The sequence below is a fragment of the Schistocerca americana genome, chromosome 4 (genome assembly GCF_021461395.2).
Source record: "Schistocerca americana isolate TAMUIC-IGC-003095 chromosome 4, iqSchAmer2.1, whole genome shotgun sequence".
Taxonomy (NCBI): Eukaryota; Metazoa; Arthropoda; class Insecta; order Orthoptera; family Acrididae; genus Schistocerca; species Schistocerca americana.
This window is the reverse complement of record NC_060122.1, coordinates 744484318-744496331: the sequence shown is the minus strand read 5'-3', so window position 1 is coordinate 744496331 and position 12014 is coordinate 744484318.

Below are 12014 nucleotides of genomic sequence, written 5' to 3'. Positions count from 1 at the left end.
AACGTTTCGTCTTGACAATGTTTTTCAATGTAGCAACTTTTCGTTATGTTCAACCCACGTGGGGTGTACTTTGTGAGACCAGTACCACGTGCTTATACAATTGTTTGACCCATCAGGTTAATAGTAAGACGATAGAAACCAGTTCGCGGTTTATCTTTTGTAAATTGCGTTTCGATGTAATTTATTTTAATTAACAAGATTATTGTGGAATTACACTCTTTGTGTAAACCAAGTTGACCACGTGAAGCATGTGGTGTAATCATCAAAGTAGCCCTCAGCTATTCTTTTCGGGAAGATTTCACAGAGAGTTAGTATGAATTTAGTGTACCAGTGTGTGGTAATTTTATGACGGACATGTTTGCGCTACGAACGTAACTTCTTTGGGAGAAAATTGAATCAGTTGGTTGTGGTTAATTTCCTCTTGCTTACGTTTCAACGTTCTTTTTTATGAATGCAGTGTTGTATGCAGTCTTCCAATCTTGACTCCATATTTGATGTGTTCCATAAGATTACAAACTCACATTTTTACAATCCTAAATAATGCACCAGTTTAGTTATGAATCAAGTTTAATATGCTGAAATTTTAACGGAACAATGATCAATGTTAAAATAAATGTCCAAATATAAACTGATTTATTTCTTTTTATTGAAATTCTCTTTTTATATATGTATCACCGGTTGTCATAAGATGACTAGTAAAAGATTATAATCAATGTTAACCTGGTTGGCAATTTGGTAAACTAGACTGCATACCTGGTGAAACAGTTGCTCAGTAATGCAAGGATAACTTTCCCAGATAGCTCACAGCTTTTAACCCGCTTTTATTGTCTTGAATATCAGCACCGCTTTCAGAACAACTTAATGCATCAACTTTACAACTTCTGAATTAGAATGTAAACAGTGCAACCTGCGTTTTTTCCTTTAATTGTCTCAGAACATAGTTGTTCATACCAGGCGTCGAACAGTGCTGTGTTTTAACGTTGAGTGGCTCCCCTAAACCCGCTTGCATAATTCGATAGATAATTTCAGGCAAACCAGCAGCAGTGTGGAGCAGAACAGTACGACCGCCGCGGGATTACCAGGTATGTGGATTGGACACGGCGCACGGTTCAGAAACGACAAACAGTTTAAGGTTCCTCCACACATTTGTACTCCCAGGCGTTTTACAAAGGAAGTGGTGAATGAGCACCATATGCAAAGCGATTGAAGAGAGGCACTGGACACTTAAATTCTGACATAGGGGCAGCGGATTTGAAACCACGTTAATTGAAATGACAGTCAAATACACTCCTGGAAATGGAAAAAAGAACACATTGACACCGGTGTGTCAGACCCACCATACTTGCTCCGGACACTGCGAGAGGGCTGTACAAGCAATGATCACACGCACGGCACAGCGGACACACCAGGAACCGCGGTGTTGGCCGTCGAATGGCGCTAGCTGCGCAGCATTTGTGCACCGCCGCCGTCAGTGTCAGCCAGTTTGCCGTGGCATACGGAACTCCATCGCAGTCTTTAACACTGGTAGCATGCCGCGACAGCGTGAACGTGAACCGTATGTGCAGTTGACGGACTTTGAGCGAGGGCGTATAGTGGGCATGCGGGAGGCCGGGTGGACGTACCGCCGAATTGCTCAACACGTGGGGCGTGAGGTCTCCACAGTACATCGATGTTGTCGCCAGTGGTCGGCGGAAAGTGCACATGCCCGTCGACCTGGGACCGGACCGCAGCGACGCACGGATGCACGCCAAGATCGTAGGATCCTACGCAGTGCCGTAGGGGACCGCACCGCCACTTCCCAGCAAATTAGGGACACTGTTGCTCCTGGGGTATCGGCGAGGACCATTCGCAACCGTCTCCATGAAGCTGGGCTACGGTCCCGCACACCGTTAGGCCGTCTTCCGCTCACGCCCCAACATCGTGCAGCCCGCCTCCAGTGGTGTCGCGACAGGCGTGAATGGAGGGACGAATGGAGACGTGTCGTCTTCAGCGATGAGAGTCGCTTCTGCCTTGGTGCCAATGATGGTCGTATGCGTGTTTGGCGCCGTGCAGGTGAGCGCCACAATCAGGACTGCATACGACCGAGGCACACAGGGCCAACACCCGGCATCATGGTGTGGGGAGCGATCTCCTACACTGGCCGTACACCACTAGTGATCGTCGAGGGGACACTGAATAGTGCACGGTACATCCAAACCGTCATCGAACCCATCGTTCTACCATTCCTAGACCGGCAAGGGAACTTGCTGTTCCAACAGGACAATGCACGTCCGCATGTATCCCGTGCCACCCAACGCGCTCTAGAAGGTGTAAGTCAACTACCCTGGCCAGCAAGATCTCCGGATCTGTCCCCCATTGAGCATGTTTGGGACTGGATGAAGCGTCGTCTCACGCGGTCTGCACGTCCAGCACGAACGCTGGTCCAACTGAGGCGCCAGGTGGAAATGGCATGGCAAGCCGTTCCACAGGACTACATCCAGCATCTCTACGATCGTCTCCATGGGAGAATAGCACCCTGTATTGCTGCGAAAGGTGGATATACACTGTACTAGTGCCGACATTGTGCATGCTCTGTTGCCTGTGTCTATGTGCCTGTGGTTCTGTCAGTGTGATCATGTGATGTATCTGACCCCAGGAATGTGTCAATAAAGTTTCCCCTTCCTGGGACAATGAATTCACGGTGTTCTTATTTCAATTTCCAGGAGTGTATTTTAAACATCACGGTAACTCTCTGAGAGGTATTCAGCTAAAAAAAGTCTGTTATGAGTTGCTTCGCTTATACCAATTCACTTGAAATGCTGTACCACTAATGGGAAATGTCTGTATAAGCGTAACCGAAGAATATCGTGGTGGGCCGATCTTTGAGAGCGTTCTGTTGCGGGTGTGGGGTACTGCGGTCGGCAGAGACGTCGACCAGACGATTTTAACCCTCGCGGTTGCCACCCACGCCGTTGGCTGAGTCAGCCGGAAGCCGCACAAGCGCGGCGTTGCGGCCGGACCGCTGCAGACAATAGCGGGCCGAGTGCGGGGGCTTCGTGCCTCATATGAGCGTTGCTAATGGCACACTGCTCCCCTAATATCGCGAGGCGGCCTCTCTGCCGACGGAAAAACCTTTGCGACGATTCCGGGCAGACCGGCGATCCCGAAGCCGCAGAACCGCACCGCGGAAATAGAAATAACCTGCAGCGACCTACGCACAGTAGTTATGTTTGATCATCTGTAGTCGAGCTATACTTTTAAAAGCCTCGGGGTGACAACCTACACCTCCCACAAACCCGCCTACGCTGATTTACTCAAGAAGTGGGAGTGATTTAGTTAAGTGAAAATGTTGGCTGTCTGTATTCTGCCATTCTACGACAGTCATTTCAGTTGTAGACGGAACCAAAGATGCAAAGCATTTCAAACGTAATTTAGGTGCCTATGAATGTAATTTTGCGTCTTGACCGCTTCTTTGCCTATTAAACTATACTCCTCAACACATTTCACCTTAAACCGATGTCAGAACCTTCATGGAATGTTGTGTTTACTATAATCAACCGTTTACCAAGTAACATATATCCGGATTCGAACCCAGGATCTCCTGCTTACATGGCAGATGCTCTATCCTTTTTTTATCTTTTTTTTTTTTTACGGTGAGGGGAAGAGTGATCAGGGGTCGTAACCCCTCGCCCGGTTCAAGGAATCAGGTATGGTAAGGGGAAATCTTTTGTGGGAATTTTTGTTTATTTACTGTTTTTAATATATTCTTAATTTGGTTTTACTTTATACCACAACAAAAATAAATGTACCTAGCATCGCATCGTGCTCTGAGTAAACAAAACAATATCTCGGAACGTTCCTACACCGAGGTAACGTATATGGGAAAAACGAAAAAAAGTTCATAGATGCAGAAGGGTGTATCGCTACTCTCCTCACGCATCATCATCCAGGTACGTCTTCACATATGTCGTATGTTATTCCACCGAGATTCGAACTTAGTCTTGTCAGCACACTCAATGGGTGTCTTCTCCTACCTGTTGGTGATTCACCTGAGTGGAGGGTCACGTAGGTCACTCCCTAAGTAATTAGAAAAATACTGTCTGTATTTTGGCTTCCGTACGATCTTGCAATAAGCCTCTTGTAGATAGTTCCAAAAGTCGAATACATCTTTAGGTCAATTGTGAAATAAGTAGTGTACCGCATGCGCACGGATCCAGGTGACACCATTGGTATTGGTGCGCGGGAAATACTGTTGATCCGGAAATAGATCAATCTGATCAACCGAGGACACAGACGACTAGCACGACTGCAGGGACTTATCCCTTACACGCTTCCCGTTAGACCCACATTCCCAACTGTCCACAATCTACATATGTAATGTTCCTAATAGATATTTGCCCATCCACTCATTACTCGCGCACACTAAGGTGACGCTTCCCGTAAGAGAGCGTCTGCCATGTAAGTAGGAGATCCCGGGTTCGAGTCCCGGTCGTGGCACACATTTTCAGCTGTCCCCATCGAGGTATATCAACAACACCTGTCGGCAGCTGAGGGTTTCAATTAATTATCATTTATTCTAGAGAAGCTGCACGGCCATCAATGGTATCAGTTCTTTCGAGAACAGTTAATATCTTCATATATAGCTAAAAGGCTACCCATCCATTGACCTTCGTCTGTGCGAAGGCGCATAGGTTGCCCTAACTCTTACGGGAATCGTCACCTTAGTGTGCGCGAGTAATGAGTGGATGGGCAAATATCTATTAGGAACATTACATATGTAGATTGTGGACAGTTGGGAATGTGGGTCTCACGGGAAGCGTGCAAGGGATAAGTCCCTGCAGTCATCCTATTAATCTATATCCTCGATGTCTCAGATGGATAGAGCGTCTGCCATGTAAGCAGGAGGTCCCGGGTTCGAATCCGGGTCGGGGCACACATTTTCAGCTGTCCCCATCGAGGTATATCAACAACACCTATCGGCAGCTGAGGGTTTCAATTAATTACCATCTAACAGTTATGTATTATTTCTACAAACACTACAACACTGTGTTGTGGGGAATGGACCACTAGAAGCCACTAGAGGCAGATCCACCAGTATAAAAAGAACGGGAATTATTGTGCTACCTGTAGAGAAGCAGTAATAGCAGAATAGGTGGGCCAGAAGAGTTCAGAGGCTTTAAACATGGACTGGTCATTGGATATCACCTGAGTAACGCATCCACTGGGAACATTTCAATCTTTCTAAAACTGCCCACATAGGCTACTGGTGATACGACTGCGAAGGAACAACCACAGCTAAATCAAGACCAGGTAGACCACAAGTACTGACAGAGTGGAGAAGTCAGACATTGAGGAGGGTGGTTGTAATACGTTGTACGAAATCAGTGGAACCAATCACTCCTCAGTTTTCAAGTGCTGCCAGCACTCCATCCTGCACTATGTCTGTGCATAGGGAATTAAAAATTCATCGACCCAGCCTACTCCAGGGCCGCTGCGCATGAGGATGGGCGAGAGAAAGGATAACGGATATGACATATTCACACTGGAGCGTACGGTTAAGCGCCGGCCGAAGTGGCCGTGCGGTTAAAGGCGCTGCAGTCTGGAACCGCAAGACCACTACGGTCGCAGGTTCGAATCCTGCCTCGGGCATGGATGTTTGTGATGTCCTTAGGTTAGTTAGGTTTAACTAGTTCTAAGTTCTAGGGGACTAATGACCTCAGCAGTTGAGTCCCATAGTGCTCAGAGCCATTTGAACCATTTTTTTTTTTTTCGTACGGTTAAGCAGCGCTAGTTCTGACACACGTATACGACACTCCGGCCCACTTCGGAGCCGCAATGTGTGCGTGAAAATGCAGCCGATTGAGGAATGTGCTGATTCCCCATCACGCGTGTGATATCCCTTGCACTGGGTGGCAGACGGCAGCTGCACAAGCAGCGTGCAACGCACCAGCAGGCTCGCCACCCCAGCGCGTAGTCGTTGTTCCCATTTCGTGCGCTTGGGTGCGATAGCCAACAGTGGATGTCCAGATGCCGAGCAGCAATGCCCCAGCCACCCTTCAAGCGTAGACCAGGAGACGGCGAGGGCGCATCTCCTCCAGACAGATCATAGGCAGCTTGCAGACTTTCGGCTGAAGTCCATCAAAGGGTTAGGCTGGCCGCACACAAGCTCTCCGCATCGATGAACTTTCCCCCAATTTCTGCATCCACCACGCCATAGGTACGGCGCACCTCGTGCCGGAACTCGGTTTGATCAGCGGACAGGTACCCGATCATCACCTGATAGTAACCGTGGTTTCTCTGAAAATTAAAAGCCTGTCATCAAATGATTCAAATGGCTCTGAGCACTATGGGACTTAACGAGGTCATCAGTCCCCTAGAACTTAGAACAACTTAAACCTAACTAACCTAAGGGCATCACACACATCCATGCCCGATGCAGGATTCGAACCTGCGACCGCGGCAGCAGTTCGGTTCCTGACTGAAGCGCCTATAAACCACATAGCGCCTATTTCTGTAATCACTGATAAGCGGCGATTAAGGTGGTGTAAAGAGCGACGTCATCGGACAGTGGGTGACTGAAAACAACTGATTTGGACTGACGAATCACGCTACTCCCTGTGGTAATCAGATGGAACTATCTGGGTTTGATGAACATCTGGAGGACGTATATAGTGCCAACATTGAAGTGAAGAGCTGGTGTTTTCGATATTTCTCTGTGGTCCTGCTACAGAGCGTAAGAAAGCACTAAACACTGAAGGATTTGAACACATTTTACAGCGTTGTGAGAACTTAGTACATTAGAGAAATAGTTCAGAGATGATGACAGTGTACCCAGTAATAAAGGGGCATGTATGAGGCAATGGATTGTAGACAATTATGTTCCTGATATCTACTGGCCTGTACAGACTACCGACCTGAACTCGATGAAACATCTTTGGGATGAGTCACGTCAGTTTCGCTGCAGATCCCAGCGACCAAGATCACTACCCACCGTGGTTCAACAACAAAGTTAGGAAACTACTGCGAAAGCAAAGAGAGCTTCACTCCAAGTGTAAACGCAGCCAAAACCTCTCAGACAAACAGAAGCTAAACGATGTCAAAGTTAGCGTAAGGAGGGCTATGCGTGAAGCGTTCAGTGAATTCGAAAGTAAAATTATATGTACCGACTTGACAGAAAATCGTAGGAAGTTCTGGTCTTACGTTAAATCAGTAAGTGGCTCGAAACACCATATCCAGACACTCCGGGATGATGATGGCATTGAAACAGAGGATGACACGCGTAAAGCTGAAATACTAAACACCTTTTTCCAAAGCTGGTTCACAGAAAAAGACCGCACTGCAGTTCCTTTTCTAAATCCTCGCACAAACGAAAAAATGGCTGACATCGAAATAAGTGTCCAAGGAATAGAAATCACTCAACAGAGGAAAGTCCACTGGACCTGACGGGATACCAATTCGATTCTACACAGAGTACGCGAAAGAACTTGCTCCCCTTCTAACCTTCTAACAGCCGTGTACCGCAAGTCTCTAGAGGAACGGAAGGTTCCAAATGATTGGAAAAGAGCACAGGTAGTCCCAGTCTTCAAGAAGGGTCGTCGAGCAGATGCACAAAACTATAGGCCTATATCTCTGACATCGATCTGTTGTATAATTTTAGAACATGTTTTTTGCTCGCGTATCATGTCGTTTTTGGAAACCCAGAATCTACTTTGTGGGAATCAACATGGATTCCAGAAACAGCGATCGTGTGAGACCCAAATCGCTTTATTTGTTCATGAGACCCAGAAAATATTAGACACAGGCTCCCAGGTAGATGCTATTTTCCTTGACTTCCGGAAGGCGTTCGATACAGTTCCGCACTGTCGCCTGATAAACGAAGTAAGAGCCTACGGAATATCAGAACAGCTGTGTGGCTGGATTGAAGAGTTTTTAGCAAACAGAACACAGCATGTTGTTATCAATGGAGAGACGTCTACAGACTTTAAAGTAACCTCTGGCGTGCCACTGGGGAGTGTTATGGGACCATTGCTTTTCACAATATATATAAATGACCTAGTAGATAGTGTCGGAAGTTCCATGCGGCTTTTCACGGATGATGCTGTAATATACAGAGAAGTTGCAGCATTAGAAAATTGTAGCGAAATGCAGGAAGATCTGCAACGGATAGGCACTTGGTGCAGGGAGTGGCAACTGACCCTTAACATAGACAAATGTAATGTATTGCGAATACATAGAAGAAGGATCCTTTATTGTATTATTATATGATAGCGGAACAAACACTGGTAGCAGTTACTTCTGTAAAATATCTGGGAGTATGCGTGCGGAACGATTTGAAGTGGAATGATCATATAAAATTAATTGTTGGTAAGGCGGGTGCCAGGTTGAGATTCATTAGGAGAGTCCTTAGAAAATGTAGTGCATCAACAAAGGAGGTGGTTTACAAAACACTCGTTCGACCTATACTTGAGTATTGCTCATCAGTGTGGGATCCGTATCAGATCGGGTTGACGGAGGAGATAGAGAAGACCCAAAGAAGAGTGGCGCGTTTCGTCACAGGGTTATTTGGTAACCGTGATAGCGTTACGGAGATGTTTAATAAACTCAAGTGGCAGACTCTGCCAGAGAGGCGCTCTGCATCGCGGTGTAGCTTGCTCGCCAGGTTTCGAGAGGGTGCGTTTCTGGATGAGGTATCGAATATATTGCTTCCCCCTACTTATACCTCCCGAGGAGATCACGAATGTAAAATTAGAGGGATTCGAGCGCGCACAGAGGCTTTCAGACAGTCGTTCTTCCCGCGAACCATACGCGACTGTAACAGAAAAGGGAGGTAATGACAGTGGCACGTAAAGTGCCCTCCGCCACACACCATTGGGTGGCTTGCGGAGTATAAATGTAGATGTAGATGTACCTTCTCTGGCTTCGGCTCTTCAGGAAGAATGGGTTCCCATTCCTTCTCAAAAAGCGATCTCACTGGAAGTGTCATCAGCCGTGTTCAAGCCATTATAAAGGCGAAAGTTGGACACATCCCACATTAATGTTAAGAAATAAGTGTTCTGGTACTTTTCACATGATTGTGTACATACAATACTGCTTCACGCTAATTACTCTAGCCTTAGCATACGGATATAAATCAGTTATAGCAAGACTAAGAAAGCGTATAATCAACACTCAGAAAATAAAGCAGTACAACTTAACAACGAAGCAATTAGCAACTGATAGGTGAGCCGTGTGCCATGTTCGATAGCTCGCGCCCGGCGAGTTCACGTTCTTTGCCAGTTATAGGGTCTTTGGTTTCCTCTTTAGCGGAAGAAAAGAAGTGAGTTGCGCAGAAAGACAGGATGGTAGTTGGGACTGGGGTGGTTGCCGTGTCTGGTGAAAAGTGGGGGCTAACTAGAGGGCCATTGGTCAGCATTGTCGGCGTACCGTTTTTTCTGGTTTGAGAGTCGGTGGTCGGCGTTCTCCGTGCAGGGCGGTGTAGCTGTTGACGTGCTGTTCCGGGCAAGATTAATCCTGCCGTGGCCGGACTTACTCGCACAGTATCCGCGTTCCTCTCGGAGAAATTGGCGCGATTCGCCGAAGTTCAACGGTAGTGTCCCGTTCTGCACAAGACGATCGGAACACCTTCACCACAGGATTTTGCCGAACACCGAGCCAACGCCTTCTTCGGGTTCCTTGGTTGAGGAAAGAGGTCACTTCCGCTTCCTTACGTTTATGGTGTATGTTCTCCAGAGATATGTCTCCATAGTCTGCTGTTTGTTGTGTTTGAAGCAGCTTGGCGCTGCCCTTCCGGTTGACTTTTCAATTTGTTTAGTTGTGATGCGCTCTCTCATTTTACATTTAACGTGATTTTGGAATGGTTTGCTGCATGTAGTCACCTCTCTCCCGTGGGGAAATTGGCTTATATGTACATTAAATGCTTTTAAAAAATTTTTGGGCATCCAATTTTAAATAAAGTGCAGACTTGTTACATTGATTTAATTATGAAGCCTAGAGGCCTATACCAATTCCATGTCACATTTTGTCACTACTTTGATCTTAAGAAAAGAGATTCGCTTTATTTAGTGGCACTGACTTGGTCTTTGCACCCAGTAAGATACCTCCCTCCCCCCCCCCCCCCCTCCCCCGTCCCCACCCCTGCCCATACCCCTTTGACACTACAACAATCTTTAGAAGAGAAAAGAGGGATATTTTTTACAATGCTGAAAAGATGCTTCTGTTAAATTATATCTAAAATTGTGATAAAATCAAATCAACAAGGACAACTAAAATTCTTGAGAACCTTTGATTTGCTATACCTCGGGTTGTGAATACTAGTTTGAGAACTACTTTTGCATTTATTAACTTTGTGCTGATATTTTTTCTGCACTTAAGATATTAATAATTTTTTACCCTTATCCGGTAGCAATTTCAGCTTGAAGTGTGTACCTCGCTCGAACTTGTTAACTTTAACTAGCATCGCGAAGTGAGTTAACATTCAGTGGCGCTTTGATCTTAATATTGGTTATGGAATTTCCTTTAGAGCTACGGCAAAGTCTTTGGTTTTATTTAACCTGTTCACTGCTTACGAGAGCTTTGCTGCGTTTGTTGTAGAGCACTACCTATTCTCTCTCGGCTTCTCCCTGGGGGCCTGGGTCCTCGGTCTGGGGTCTCTTGTGTCGTCTGAGGGTTCGTGCCCTGCCTTATGTGCTGCTGCTCCATTACCCTATCGTAATTTTGAGGTTATGGTGTGCCTCTTCATTACTTGCAGTGTAAATTATTGGTATTAAATGTTTTGATGCATTCAAATTTTTAAAAAATAAAAGACCTTCGTTCTGGTATTTCACGTTTAATATATTTTCTTAAGTCCGAAAGCTCAGGTTTAATCTTTAAATTTTTTTTTACGTGGAACCCTGTACCTCGCTGCTTTGAAGAAAATAAATTTTTGTTGGTCATTAAATTGTCTTAAAGAGTACCTCTATGACCTGTTGCTTTCTGCCTCCTGAGATACTAGCACTTCGTTTGAAACGTCCCCTTTGAACAATTATTTGCAGTTCTTTTATGGCTGCTTCGTGATTCTGTAATGCATTTTCATGCCGCGAGAAAATAGGTTGAAAATGCTCACAAATTTGTGTTTTTACGTCATTACAGACTTTTTGACATTTCGATTCAATGTTATGTAACTCAGTAGTTAAATCTTCACGTGTTTGTTCAAGTGTTTGTTCCAATGAGTCTAACTTTTTAAGATTTTGTTCCACTGTGTCTAACTTTTGAAGCTTTTGCTGTGTTTGTCTCTGATTTTGTTCCATTGTGTCTAACTGTTGCTGTGTTTGTCTCTGATGTTGTTCCATTGTGTCTAACTTTTCAAGCTTTTGTCCCATTTGTTGCATTAATTGTAATAACAATGCACTGGTGTCTGAAACATGTTCCTCAGTGCTTTTCGGCAGTGAAGTTGCACCGGCAACATTCACATTTTGACAAGTGGAAAATGTGTCTTGACTCATTTGAGAAAACGGTGGGAACCCAAAACCTGAGTCTGCAGTATTTGCAATATTGTGTTCTGTCATTCCCGATTCCTGAGGCGAGCTGTTGCCGACCAATCGATCGATAACGCTTCCCTGTTCACTACCTGTTTCACTGTCTACACCATTGTTTGCCGCCCGCTCCATTTCCCTATGCGCAATTACCAAATTACTGCTTTGAACATTAGTTAATTCATTACTCTGCGGCGCTAACACACTGCTCTCGTCTTCACTGTCATTTCTCAGTTTACTTTGGAGCCTAGTATTACGTTTTTCACACGCCATTATTGTCACAGTATTTCACACGATGACACAGAAAAGCGCAATTTGAAGAACAAAATAAAATAACATAGCAATGGAAATAATGTCTACTTAATTGCCAGCGCAGCTGCGAAATACTTGGCGCAAATCTACATGCATGCCACAACTGGAGATACTAGCACTTCGTTGACTGTAACAACACGTTTTTTTCTGTCTAAGGCATTTGGAAATGACTGAATGAACAGGAAAATAAATAGAAGAGTCTAAAGGACCTGC